Below are 12163 nucleotides of genomic sequence, written 5' to 3' on the forward strand. Positions count from 1 at the left end.
GGAATCCTAGAAAAAACAAGCCACTATGTTTGACCTTTGCAGAGACTCTTGTACCAACAGGCTCCTCTTACAACTCATATCAGCTTCCATTGAAGTGCAAACAAAGGCTCAGTAATAGTAACCAAATAGACAAGCTGAGCAGAGGTCTGGCACAGACGGGGGGACATTATGAACACGAGGCAGATCCAGACTGCATTTACACACTCATTATAAGCAAAAACAATAAATAACCCAATAAATGGGTTTCCATTCACAGTATTTGTGATAAGTATTCTGGTAACGGCACCAATTAGATAATTTTTATAAAGAAATAACATTTTTCTCCCTGTGTTTATCTTATGGATAAAATCTGATCAATGGAAGTTCACATTTGACATCAAAAGTCAGAATTTTCCACCTTAAATCCACAGTGACACTGGACAGGATGGTACTGCCAGGGGAATAGCCCATTACAACTGATTTTATAAATATTTAGGCTTAGCCACATTAAGCTGATTTAGGTACTTTACTCTGCTGGTCTGCTGTGAACACTTGAGTCTAAATCTTCTTAATTTGTGCTGTGCCACTCTGCACGAGTTTAGCATTCTCTTGAGATAATATAAATGCCTGATTTGCAGTTACATCATCATGCATTTCTTTATGTTTAATATGTGATTCATGGATGCTGTGAGGCTTTTTACTTAGTTGCTGATGACATTTTCCTAGAATTTGATCTGGTGTTTTTGGAGGTTCTGAGTACAAGGAAGGCTCCCATCATCAGCTGGGAAAGTCTGAGCAGATCTGTGATAATTGATCTGGGAAGTCAAAGACCCTAGAAATCTTGGCAGTTGTGAGCTATGGGTGAGTAAGTATCCAATACCAGGTTATTGTGGCGAGACAGCGGAGATGTTGTGGTCAAGGCCTAGGCTAAACTCTCTGGGTGAAGGGTAGTGATCCTTGTGGTTGACTGAAAGAAACAATTACAGGAAGATTAAAAAGGACTTCCAGAAAAGAAACATGATGGGCATTATAAAGGGCTGAAATACAGATGTTTGGTTTTCCACTAAATGCTTCACTCCATTTTAGATGTTAGACATTTTTGTGGCGCTCAATCAAAAAAGGGGATGCAGACAAAAAGACTGTGGTTCATCTTTGATGGCTGGTCTCAAGGTGCTGGCTCTGACCACAATGCAAAAAAGTGAATCTGACTCTAGTATAAAATGAACCCCAATGGGCGTGTTTCATACCAAGTAGTGGACAATTTGTATTAAGAAATACCAATAACACAATTTTTGTATTTTAACAAGACATTTACATCCATGTTAGTGGTTCTTTGAGGTTGAACTAGTACTTAGTAGTGCTTTCAAATAAATGCAAATGCTCACAATGACGATGTTAACATGGTAATATGACACAGGTATAATGTTTTCATAGATGCCTGTGCTGTCATCTGTCAGTCAACTGTCATTTGTCTGTGCTCTCTTTGTGGCTCTGTCAATGTGACATATCATCCTCTGCATAGAAGACTGTGGGTCAGAATAACCAGAAAAGCATTCTTATTTGCAAAAGACAGTGAAATATCCTGGTATGTTTTTTACTGCTTTTGACATACTATGTATTGGGACATGTTCTAGAAGAAAAGTCAGAGGTTCATCAAAGTCTAAATGATTTATCTTCTGGGGGCCATGAAAAATAATAATAATAATAATAATAATAATAATAATGCCACAGTGGTGGACCAAGTGACATTGCCATCCCTATAGCCACAACGCTAGCATGGCTACAACATTACTTTGGAATTAAATAGTGCATGTTTATATTTCTGTGAAAAAGGCACCCAAAATATTTATAGTGATACCCATCAAACACCCCTCCTTTTCTGTGCACCAGCACTGCAATTCAATCTGTGGAGAACCTTAGCCTAACTAGCCTCTCCCTCACTGAATCTACTATCTTGGGCAAAATTCTTAACACAGCCACCGAAGAGCCAATGACGAGCTGGTCACACAAGTATTATGTTTTATGTTTTCCCCATTGCTGTCTAATGTTTCACATTGAGGTTGGGACCATCAAGCAAACTACAGCTCACAAAAGAATGGGCCCATTGATTCCCAGAGGAATAATTTTAGTGGAGGGAGTATTTAGCACAGGCCCAGCTAGAAAGAGCTATTAGCTGCTTCTCCAGCTCTGTGATCCATGACTGGAGAGGCTCAGTGTGAGGAGAGAAAGAGGACCCTCGCCTGGCACCACATCCACACTCATTTCACCCTGCACAGGCTGTGCGCTGAAGTCATGTTTCGTGTTCTCATATCAGCTATAAAAACATGGCCAATATGACTTCCTTGTCATATTTTTTTTTAGTCTGAGGCCTATCCAAAGTATTTAATTTCAGACAACATAATTTTATAGCAATTTTATCTTTTGATGTGACAAAACAACAGGATAACAAGAGAAGTTGCCTCTGAATACTAACCTCAGGATGCGTATAGATAAAATATAAACAATGTCAGTGTGCAGGAAACCACTGGATTTGCTTCTCTGTACGTACCCATCTTATCCCGGTCAAGACCCTCTGAGATTGGGCCTGAATTCCTATTTCTCAGGAGAAGCCAAAGTGGTCCATCATTACCTCCATCAAACTCCCCCTTTTCCCATTTCAGCACCACACTGAGCTAAGATATCAGCTAACACATTATCCTCTTAGCCCCGGAGACTGATAGCCAGCGAGGGCCTTGAGCCAGGAGCAGCCATACAGGTCAGGGAATAAAACAGGCATCACAGCTACAGCAACAGTAAATTTAACACAGATCAGATCAGGTATTGCTGACTTACTGATCTTTTGACAAGCTGCAATGCATGCAAATGAAATGTAATAACTTTTGTTAAAAAATAGAAAATGTGTTTGTCTTGCAATCATCCATCAATACCTTTTACCCTGAGCTTACAAATCTTGGATTGAAAAAATTGTTGTTTTAGGTTTTAAAAAGTACTGAATAACTGAAATAATTAGCAGTGGGGCTTTAAAATCAAAGCAGATACATTTGTCATTGCAAATTGTTGTTTTTTTAGTAATAAACCCTTAGTAAATTAGAAGAAATTAGCTCCACCCTGTCCATTGTAAGGCTATGCTAGCACTACAGTAACCATTAGTTAGAGACTGTATTTTCAAATCATTATCTCAATATCACTGTGACATTATCCTGTCTGTATTGCCCACCATGAGTGACTTTTTCAAGAACATTTGATTGTATTTCTTGGCTCAGACTGCTCTATGTCAACACAGGAAGCCAAACCCACCAGGTTTTTATGATTAAATGGCCAAAGTCAGAAGGTTTCTATTCCAGACTTCTTGCCAAGCCATTTTATATCACTTCAACGAGCCAAAAACCAAAGTTATGAAATTACATTAATAGCTGTCAGTGCAAGAGAAACAAAACTCCATAATATCTGAAAGATGTTTTACAAGAAAATCTGGCATTCCTCAGGCACCATGCTTTTCATCAGAGCTCGGAGGCATTTTATGTAATAGCTCGAGCCCTAAAAGTGAGATGTCATGCCGCTAAAAGCATTACAGCAGCCCCACATGCTGGCAGTGGTCCAAGATGCACCTGCACTTTCAGTTACTCAGTGAGTGTATTTCTCTCTGCTAGTCTAGACACCCAACACCTGCTGCACATTAATCTGTAATGGTCTCCGCTGCCGGATATTCCCGGTTAACAAGACAACATCTGATTGCCACACCTTTCTCTCCTGCCCAGCAGGGCCACACTCCTCAGTCCACTCAGCTTCCCTTGTAACCAACTGATATCTGTCATCAAGTGTGTGGTTTAGGGTTCCGCGGGGAAAGCCAGGAAGGTGGCAAACCTGCTTCACATGAATTTGCCCTTTTGGCAGGGGCATCATCAGCTTGGATGAAATTGAACACCTCCAATACTGTGGCACTGGAAGGTTACAGTGTTTCTGGATGTGGTTCATGGGGTTGGACCTTGCCAGCCGCTCTCTTCACCAGCCGCACAGTGACGTCATTATTCCCTGTAGTTCCAGCTCGGAGCTAGCTGCAAAGTTAGAGTAATGACAGTTTGAGCTGCATACTCACATTTTAATGACCTACAATTTTTAAAAACTCAGCATGCACACATATACCCCATATTAGCCACTCAAATGTTCTGGTAAGTCAACTGGAACTGAATGCTCAGCATTCAGAAAGGTGCTTTAATATGAAAAAACAGTGATGTAAAATGCTTTTTTAATAACATGCTATTTTTGCGTGAGCTTAATTTTAAAGGCCTGCCGTCTAGGAAATGTACTGTTTTCTGGAACAACAAACCTGGAACAACAAACTGCTCAAGAAAGGAAAGCTCAGCTAAGTGTCAGTTGACAGCTGTGTACTCACACAAGAGTCACCACATTAGTAATGCTAGTGTATTAGTGGCTAGTGTGTGCATTTAACTCAAATGCCAGAGGTCATTTTACAGAAATCACACCTGTTTTATCATTTTTTGACATACTTTTTTTCCCTTTAGACCAGTTGGGGTACATTAATAGCTTGCAGCATCAGTACCATTTAATAAGTTCATAGATTTAAAACATGTTTCATGTTTCACTCCCCAGAATCCCAGATGTAATGTCTGAGAGATTGCACTCAAAGATAAACCGGAAAACAAGAAGCACCTCTGGGCCAGTAACTGTTATGATTTTTGGAATGCAATAAGGTATGCTCAGATGCATCACTCCCGAAATGTGCAGATGTTCAGAAATTTTATCAACAAAAATTAATTAGACTTTTGTTTAGACAAAACGAGCTGTCTCTCTTAAACATTAAGTTAACAAATTAACAGTGATTAGTTGCAGCTCAAATGTGATGCGATAACAAGGGTCAAAGGTTGTGAATAAAAAGAGAAATCAGTTCACTCCTTTGATTATGATGGAACAGTAGAACAGAATGCTTGATGAACTGAGGCATCAATCAGTTCAGAAACATGCGACTTTGTGAACCCTATCACCAAAAATGGGAAATTCTGCAAAATTTTCTTGGCCACAGGAGTATTGATAAGGTTAGGGAAATATGGTGGTTATGGTCATGGAATTGTCCAGCCTTCCCAAGGATTAATCTTGGTGAACTTTGCTGTTGTCTGGTGAATTTCTCGTGTCATTTCACTGGTGTTTTGAGGAGAAGGATGAATGATAGCAACCTGGGGTCACTGTGAATCTGAGCCTGCAAGGTGCACTCATCTACCCTGGCTGGCTGCAGCCAAGGAATGGAGCACACACTGACAGCTGCAGCGCCGTGTTGAGTAAAGCGAATGTAAGGAAAGGCAGAGGGAAGGAGACAGTTGCTCAACCTGTCGACAGCCTCTCCATAATTCAATAAGTCAAGGTGGACGACCATTCCTGAGGGGCTACAGCAGCTCCGTAAATAGCTGTCTCGCATGATGAGTGTTTTTTTTTCCATGGTAATCTTGCTTGTCTCTCTCAACAAGCCTGCTAACATAATTGAAAACATGGACGTGAAAAAAACACAAGTTTCACTGACACAAGGAATGTTCCTTTGTCCTGGACGGTTACCCTTTCACTGTCCTGTTTTAACATGTTCCAAGAATCTCTGAATCTGTCTCCAGGTCAGTCTGTTTGACAATGCACCCCTTGTTCCAATATCTTTAAAATGAAATTATTCATCACTGTTTCCATGCACGATGACAATGTTTCAAAAAAAAACAAAAACTGTTCTGTCAGGGCGCTATAAAGGGAAAACATTTACTTAAGATTTTTAGGCTTGATTGTGGTGATTTTGAAATTTGTCTTTTCAATAAGTCAGTTTAAAAGCACTGCCAATGGGGCCTATTTTTTTGGATACCACGGTTTCTTCTGTATTTTTTACGTTTTACAATCCCAAAATATTAGCTAAAGCAAATTTCAAAGAGCAGTGTAGACAGTAGTTAAGGACTTTTCAACAAACCTACCATAGACTGTTACTTCAATTTCCTCTTCAAATTCCCCCTTTGGTGAAAGAAAAGCAGCATTTCAGCTTTCCCACCATCTCCTCTCAATATATCTGCCCGACTCCAATTGTGACTTAAGTCTCTCTTGGACCCTGGCCAGTGTGTTAACTCCAGCTAAATCAATGGATTAACAATTTAGCCCAACCCCACCACACACACACACACACACACACACACACACACACACACATGCACATACACTACCACCAACACTAATCTCAGGGAGCTGACCTCGGCCAACAAATGACCAAATTCACACAAAATTAAGACCCACCCCCAACTGACAATGTGGTCTTTCCTTTCTTCTGTCCTTATGAGAGGCTCCTATTGAAGTAGCCAGCCACACTTGTTGAGATTGTGGTGACAGATCCTCAAGTACCTCTCTGTTAAACGAAACCCCACTATCCTTTGGGATTCGATTTAGTTGGCAAATGTTTGTCACAAAAACAGCAAGGGTGGGAATCAAGCTAAAGCAAACTATCCTGCATTTATAGATGGGATTACTATCTCCTTAGCTCATATTCCCACACCAAATTAGTCGTTGGTGTTGTAACGGTAGAAGTGGTGAGTGAATGAATGAGTTGCCTTAACGTATGCCTTACAACTTTAGCCTGTTTGTATTACACTGTCTAAATTTATGGGCAACAACACTGGTTTCACTGCTTCCAGTTAGCAGGCAGCGTTGGTTGTGACCCATGAGGTCAGCGTTACTGTTGAACCCGTGCCATAGCGTCTGGTACAGTCAAGCAGGCAAAGTGCAGCTGTGCAGGGCTGGGGGCTGGAGGGCCGTTCACACACACACACACACACCATGTTGTCACACTGTTTGTCATTCCACACATCAGTCATTCTCCCAAGCCAACATGAACACATTTTAGTAAGAGGATGCAGGAGGAAACGTTCTACCTCTTCCTGTGTTAGCATCAATGTTTCCCATATTTTAAAGCTTTCCCATGCTGTCCAATGTGAATGTGTTTCCAGGAGTCACCATTCATGACAGCTAGCACATGTATGAGCCTTTATTTAGTTTAGGCATGTTTCAAGGTAAGCACAGATCATGCCACACCAAGACTGCATGCTTTAATAAATGTTCGAAGAATTTGGATTCCACGAATGCAGTCTGTGATTTCATATTTGTGCTTTAAAGGTTTAAGATAAGATAAGATAAGACCTTTATTGATCCCGCAGGAAATTGTTGAAAGACTACCTTATTGTTTACAAACTACCTTCAGATGCTACAGGGGCAGGTAGGTACACCAGAGCTAAAGTGCGCCTTCTCAAAAATCTCACCACATCTGGGCTACAACGTGTACTGAGCAACCCCTTAAAGACCACTAAAGCTGTGATTGCGATTTCTTGTGTTTTCTGGGTCACGCCATGTATCTGTAATTTCCTAATTATTTCCTAGAAAGAACCATGTAATTTGGTAATAATTTCAGGGAAAACCTTTATTTTTTTCCATCTTTATTTATTCAGAAGAGTCTCACTGAGAGCAATGATGTCTTTTTCAGGAACACCATGATCACATTCACACCTGGAAGCATAGCGTACAACCACAGTCCGATCTGCCAGCTTCTGAGCAGCCTAAGGACCTTGCTTAAGGGCACCTTTTGGTTGTAGTGAGGGAGGCGCAAGTGCTACCTTTCACTTTCTGATTCATTACTGGAAACTAACTATTCTCCTACAGTATATGTTGAATTGTATGCCAGCCTGTTGATAAATGTCACATTTCAGCATGTTCAGCTGCTCTGAGTTAAAGACTTTGGATTATCCTGGCAAATCGCTGTAATGAATGAATCTGAAGTTAACAAATTGAACACTGTCTCAGTTTACTCTGAAATTTTCCAGTCCCAAATTACATAGTTCATTGCAGACTTCCTTGGAAATGATTAGGAAATTACAGACCCGTAAAGTAAAGTGGTACCGTTTTCTTCCTCCTTGTTTCTGATGATGGTGGAGGTTGTTCATGGACAGGAAAACATCAAATATATTGAAAAAAAAGGCTTAGTAAATTTCTCCTTTTCATTAAGCTTGACCTTATAATGTCTAATGTCACTGAGTAAAATGCTGAATGCTCAACTAGAGTAAATATACAGTACATTGGCGCACAAGTATAGATCCAGGCTGAGAAGTAAGTAGATAATGGAAACTGTCAAATCCTTTTTTTATGTCTATATCATAAAACAGTCTACAGTGCTTGAGACCTAGATTAAGCAACAGGCGTATTTTCTCACTCATGGACTCAACCCACCCCAGTCTTACGTTAGGTAGTCTGTTTGTCAGTGGTTTGCTGCAGCATCACCCGTCCATCCTTTTTTTTTTTCCTCCCATCTCATCTCGTTCAACATTCTCCGGGTCAGAGGCGCCTGGTCTAGCCGCGGTGCCATGTATCCTAATCACATAAGCACATGGGCTAATCCGTAGGACAGCTGGGGAATCTTTACAGCACAAATGAAGCATGAGCTGGACAGCAGCTTCAGGGCCATCTCTGTAAACCCCCCTCACTTTCACCAGCCTGCCATTGTAACCCCCCCCCCCCCCCCAACACACACACACACATATTACCACCCACACGCACAGTCACTACCACTAATTTCCCCACCATCAACCCATACGGAAACACAAAAAGAGTGGTCGTAGGTCAGTGCAGCTGCTGATAGAAACCTCCAGGTCCTTCTTGATTTACAGTTGTACAACTTTCCCTGATGTGCTTATATAACATCAACATTTTGGGAGAAAACTCACAATTTGTCCCAGTAGTTAATGTTTCATATATCCCCGATGCACAAAACAGGTGGTGAACTGGTTGAAGCAAATTTCTGCTTCACAATCATAAAAGGTTGTTCTACTCATGACATTGCACGTTGCGCAGTTATGGTATTGAATATCCATTCAGTGATCTCCAAAGTACTTAACGTCCAGGCAAATTGATGGACTGAGGAATATATGTCCATCACATACGTCCTACTGGTGATACATCAGATCACTCCTCTTGTCTAGGATATCTACCGTGATGAACTGTTTTCCTCCAAACAGTCTCTGCTAGAGCAGTTAGAGCATCCATCTCCTCAGAGAATCTGATGAATAATGGAGTAATAGGAGAAATTTCCTCAAGAATAAAATGTTTCTAACCCTGCACCTCTCCTGGCTAGTGCTCCAATTCTCCTGGTGCAATTGCAAGTGCAGCAGGCTTGCCAAAAAAGCCAGGCGTCTACACAGATCTATGTTTATCTCATCCCCCTAGAAACTTAGCTATGGGGTCTCTGGGGCTTTTCCCCTATCCAAGTATCTTTGCCAATGAAAGAAACACATGCTCCATTATTATTTATAGAATAATTTGTTTGTTTATTATTCTACTTTTCCAGAAGGAGAATGTCGACTCAGGTCCACGCAGATTTTGCACAATTTATGGGCTGTATTGAATTCTTCATTTGGACTTGAGCAGGAGTGCAGCATATAATAACAGGAGGAGGGGTATTTGAAAAATGAGCTTTGTCATATGAAGCTGACGTTTTTATGATTGTGAGCAAGCGTTGAAAACCTCCTGAGCCAGTTATCATCATTATCCATCGCATCTTGTGAGGGGACCTCGGACGTGATCAATGAGCTGTCTCCCTAGTAGAGGGGAAAAAAAGCTGCAGAGACCTCCAGTATGGAGCAGTTCACTTCCATTAAAAAAAAGCAAAACAACAAAAAAAAAAAAACTCTGATAGTTTTTACAGTACATGTATCACAAGACATACTCAAGATTTACTGCACTTGAATGCTCTTCCTGGTGCTTAATCATTTGAACAGCCTGCCCCGTAATCTTAACTGAAGTAATTATTGAGTTAATATTGCTGTTACCCAAGAAGTATATAAATGAAAAGTGTCTCTGTGGCAGTAACAGCAACGTAAATGTTTTCACTCAAGATGACTGACAGTCTGCATGCTGAAGTCTAAGTCATACTTGTTTGAAAAAGGATTCTCACCACCAGATATATGCAGTAGTCTAAGTATTTTTCCTTGATGCACTGCATTTTCTTAATTCACTCCTGTTTAGAGGAGATGATGAGCTCACATGTTTTTCTAGGCATGAGGGGCAAGCGGGAGCTTTGACAGGTACTTAACAACAATCAAAAACAGTTATAAACAGGGTAAGCTATTGGGCAGGGTGCAGGAAGGAGGCGAGGAAGGCACATACCCTTCATACCCCTATCACACTTTCCAGAGAGGAACTCTCTTTTTTTCCCCCAAAGGGCTGAAAAAAATCATAAATCTGTGAGTACCACAGACCTGCGGCATTGGCTAAGGTGTTTTCTTAGTACTTAGCACGTTTCACCCTGTGAATCTGTCTTTGAGCAGCTAATGTGTGGATTCTCACTAATTACCCTCAAGTTTAAATTTTTCTTTAAATCTTTAAGGTATTCAACACTGAATTCAAGTGAGACATATGTAAGGAAAAAATAACATATTCTCAGTACAACCCACCCTTGCATACGTCAGTATACTTGGGGTTTTGGTTCATCAGCCTTATTTTAATTTGGTATGACTAGGATCTCATAGGCTAGATTTGGGGTACTGCTATGTAACTGGCATTACTGAGTCAGGTTTTTCTTCTGCTCCAAAAAACCTTTAAAAGTTTTCAATCCATTGCTTACTACAAGGAACAGGGTCCTACATGAACTCTGTGTGAATGAATTTTCTGCTGCAATATTTTGAGGTGATCTCTGTAATTTATGTTTCTCTTTGTGGTCTTCTTACTGAGGACCACCAGGCACAAGAACTTAATAGAGCCTCGTCGTCACCGTGAGGCTGCCAGATTAGCCGACTCCTCTTGTTTCCAGTCTTTGTGCTAAGATAAGCGAACCACCTGCTGTCGGTAGCTTCATATTTATTGTGCAGGCATGAAAGTGATTCCAATCTTCTCATCTAATTCTAAATAAAATAAATAAGCATATTTCCCAAATTGCTGAACTATTGCTTTTACAGCTTGTTCAATATCACGACTGTGATACTCCAACACAACTAGACCGCAGTAAACACTCCTCAGCAAATGCTCCACGGGACAGCACAAACACATCCTGTGCAGCAGTGTGATGCTGGGATAACAAGTCCTCTGCCACTTTCAGCAGTTCAAGAGTTATCTCCCTATCCACTCTGTCTACTTGACAGCCCTCTGTGCGCCAGGAGGATGGGAGTGGGAATTCAAGGTAGTCAGGAGGAGGTTGGGGGCAAAGCTTGCAAGATTTTTTTTTTTTTTCTACCTTTTTGAGTATGTGCTTTAGTTGCACCCACTTCCTTCATGGTAACAGCTGTCAAAACATTGTTGGATTACAGCACACCGCAAAGTTACAGCTCATATTAGAGGCTGGTACAGAGCAGGAAGTTAGGAGGAGTCCAGCAGGCGTGGTACATTAAAGCCTCTCAGTTTCTCAGAGCAAAGCAGCTAGGACCCAGGGGAGGAATAGCTAATACCAAGAGGGTGCTGCTCCCGCACTGCTAATTTAGGTACACGTGTCAGGGATATCATGGGCTTTTCCGCTGATGTTTTAGGTATTAGAACAGATGCACTCCGTAATTGTGTATTGTTTTCCCAACCGGATGTGAAGTTCCTATTCACAGCCTGGGATCATAAAGCCCCTTTTTTCTTGGATTAGTCGAGCTTCGGGGTTTGTGTGATGAGGCCACAAGATATTTGCAAGACTGTTGAAAGAGAAAACTCCCTGAAATCTCCACTCATGTGCTGGGGGAATATTGCTTGTTGAAATAATATCAGTTCAACAGGATAATTCCCCTCCACGTACGTATATCCGAATGCTGTAAAGCCAAAACAGAAATGTTTCTATCTTGCACTGATGAGTATTATTGTAATTTTGTTTGACATTAAAATAAAAACAACATTTCCATGGTACCGTGCAGTGTAATATGACAGAGGTCTTGATAATCAGTTTACACTAAATCAATATAAAATGTCACAGCAAAGTCAGGGTGATCCTGCATGAAACTGTGAAAATCCAACATCTGTATCAGATTCCCATAAACTCTTAACCTCAACAATGACGTCTGATCACATTGAAGGAAGGCTTTCTTGTTCCAGTCACCGTTCTCTCAAAAAGTGGACCTCAGACCTTTCACCAGCCAATCCAGAGATTTGAACAGGAGACTTTCTGGTCACTTCCCATTTCAGCGCTGCTGTAGCAAAG

Source organism: Scatophagus argus, chromosome 13 (genome assembly GCF_020382885.2).
Source record: "Scatophagus argus isolate fScaArg1 chromosome 13, fScaArg1.pri, whole genome shotgun sequence".
In the NCBI taxonomy this organism is placed as follows: domain Eukaryota; kingdom Metazoa; phylum Chordata; class Actinopteri; family Scatophagidae; genus Scatophagus; species Scatophagus argus.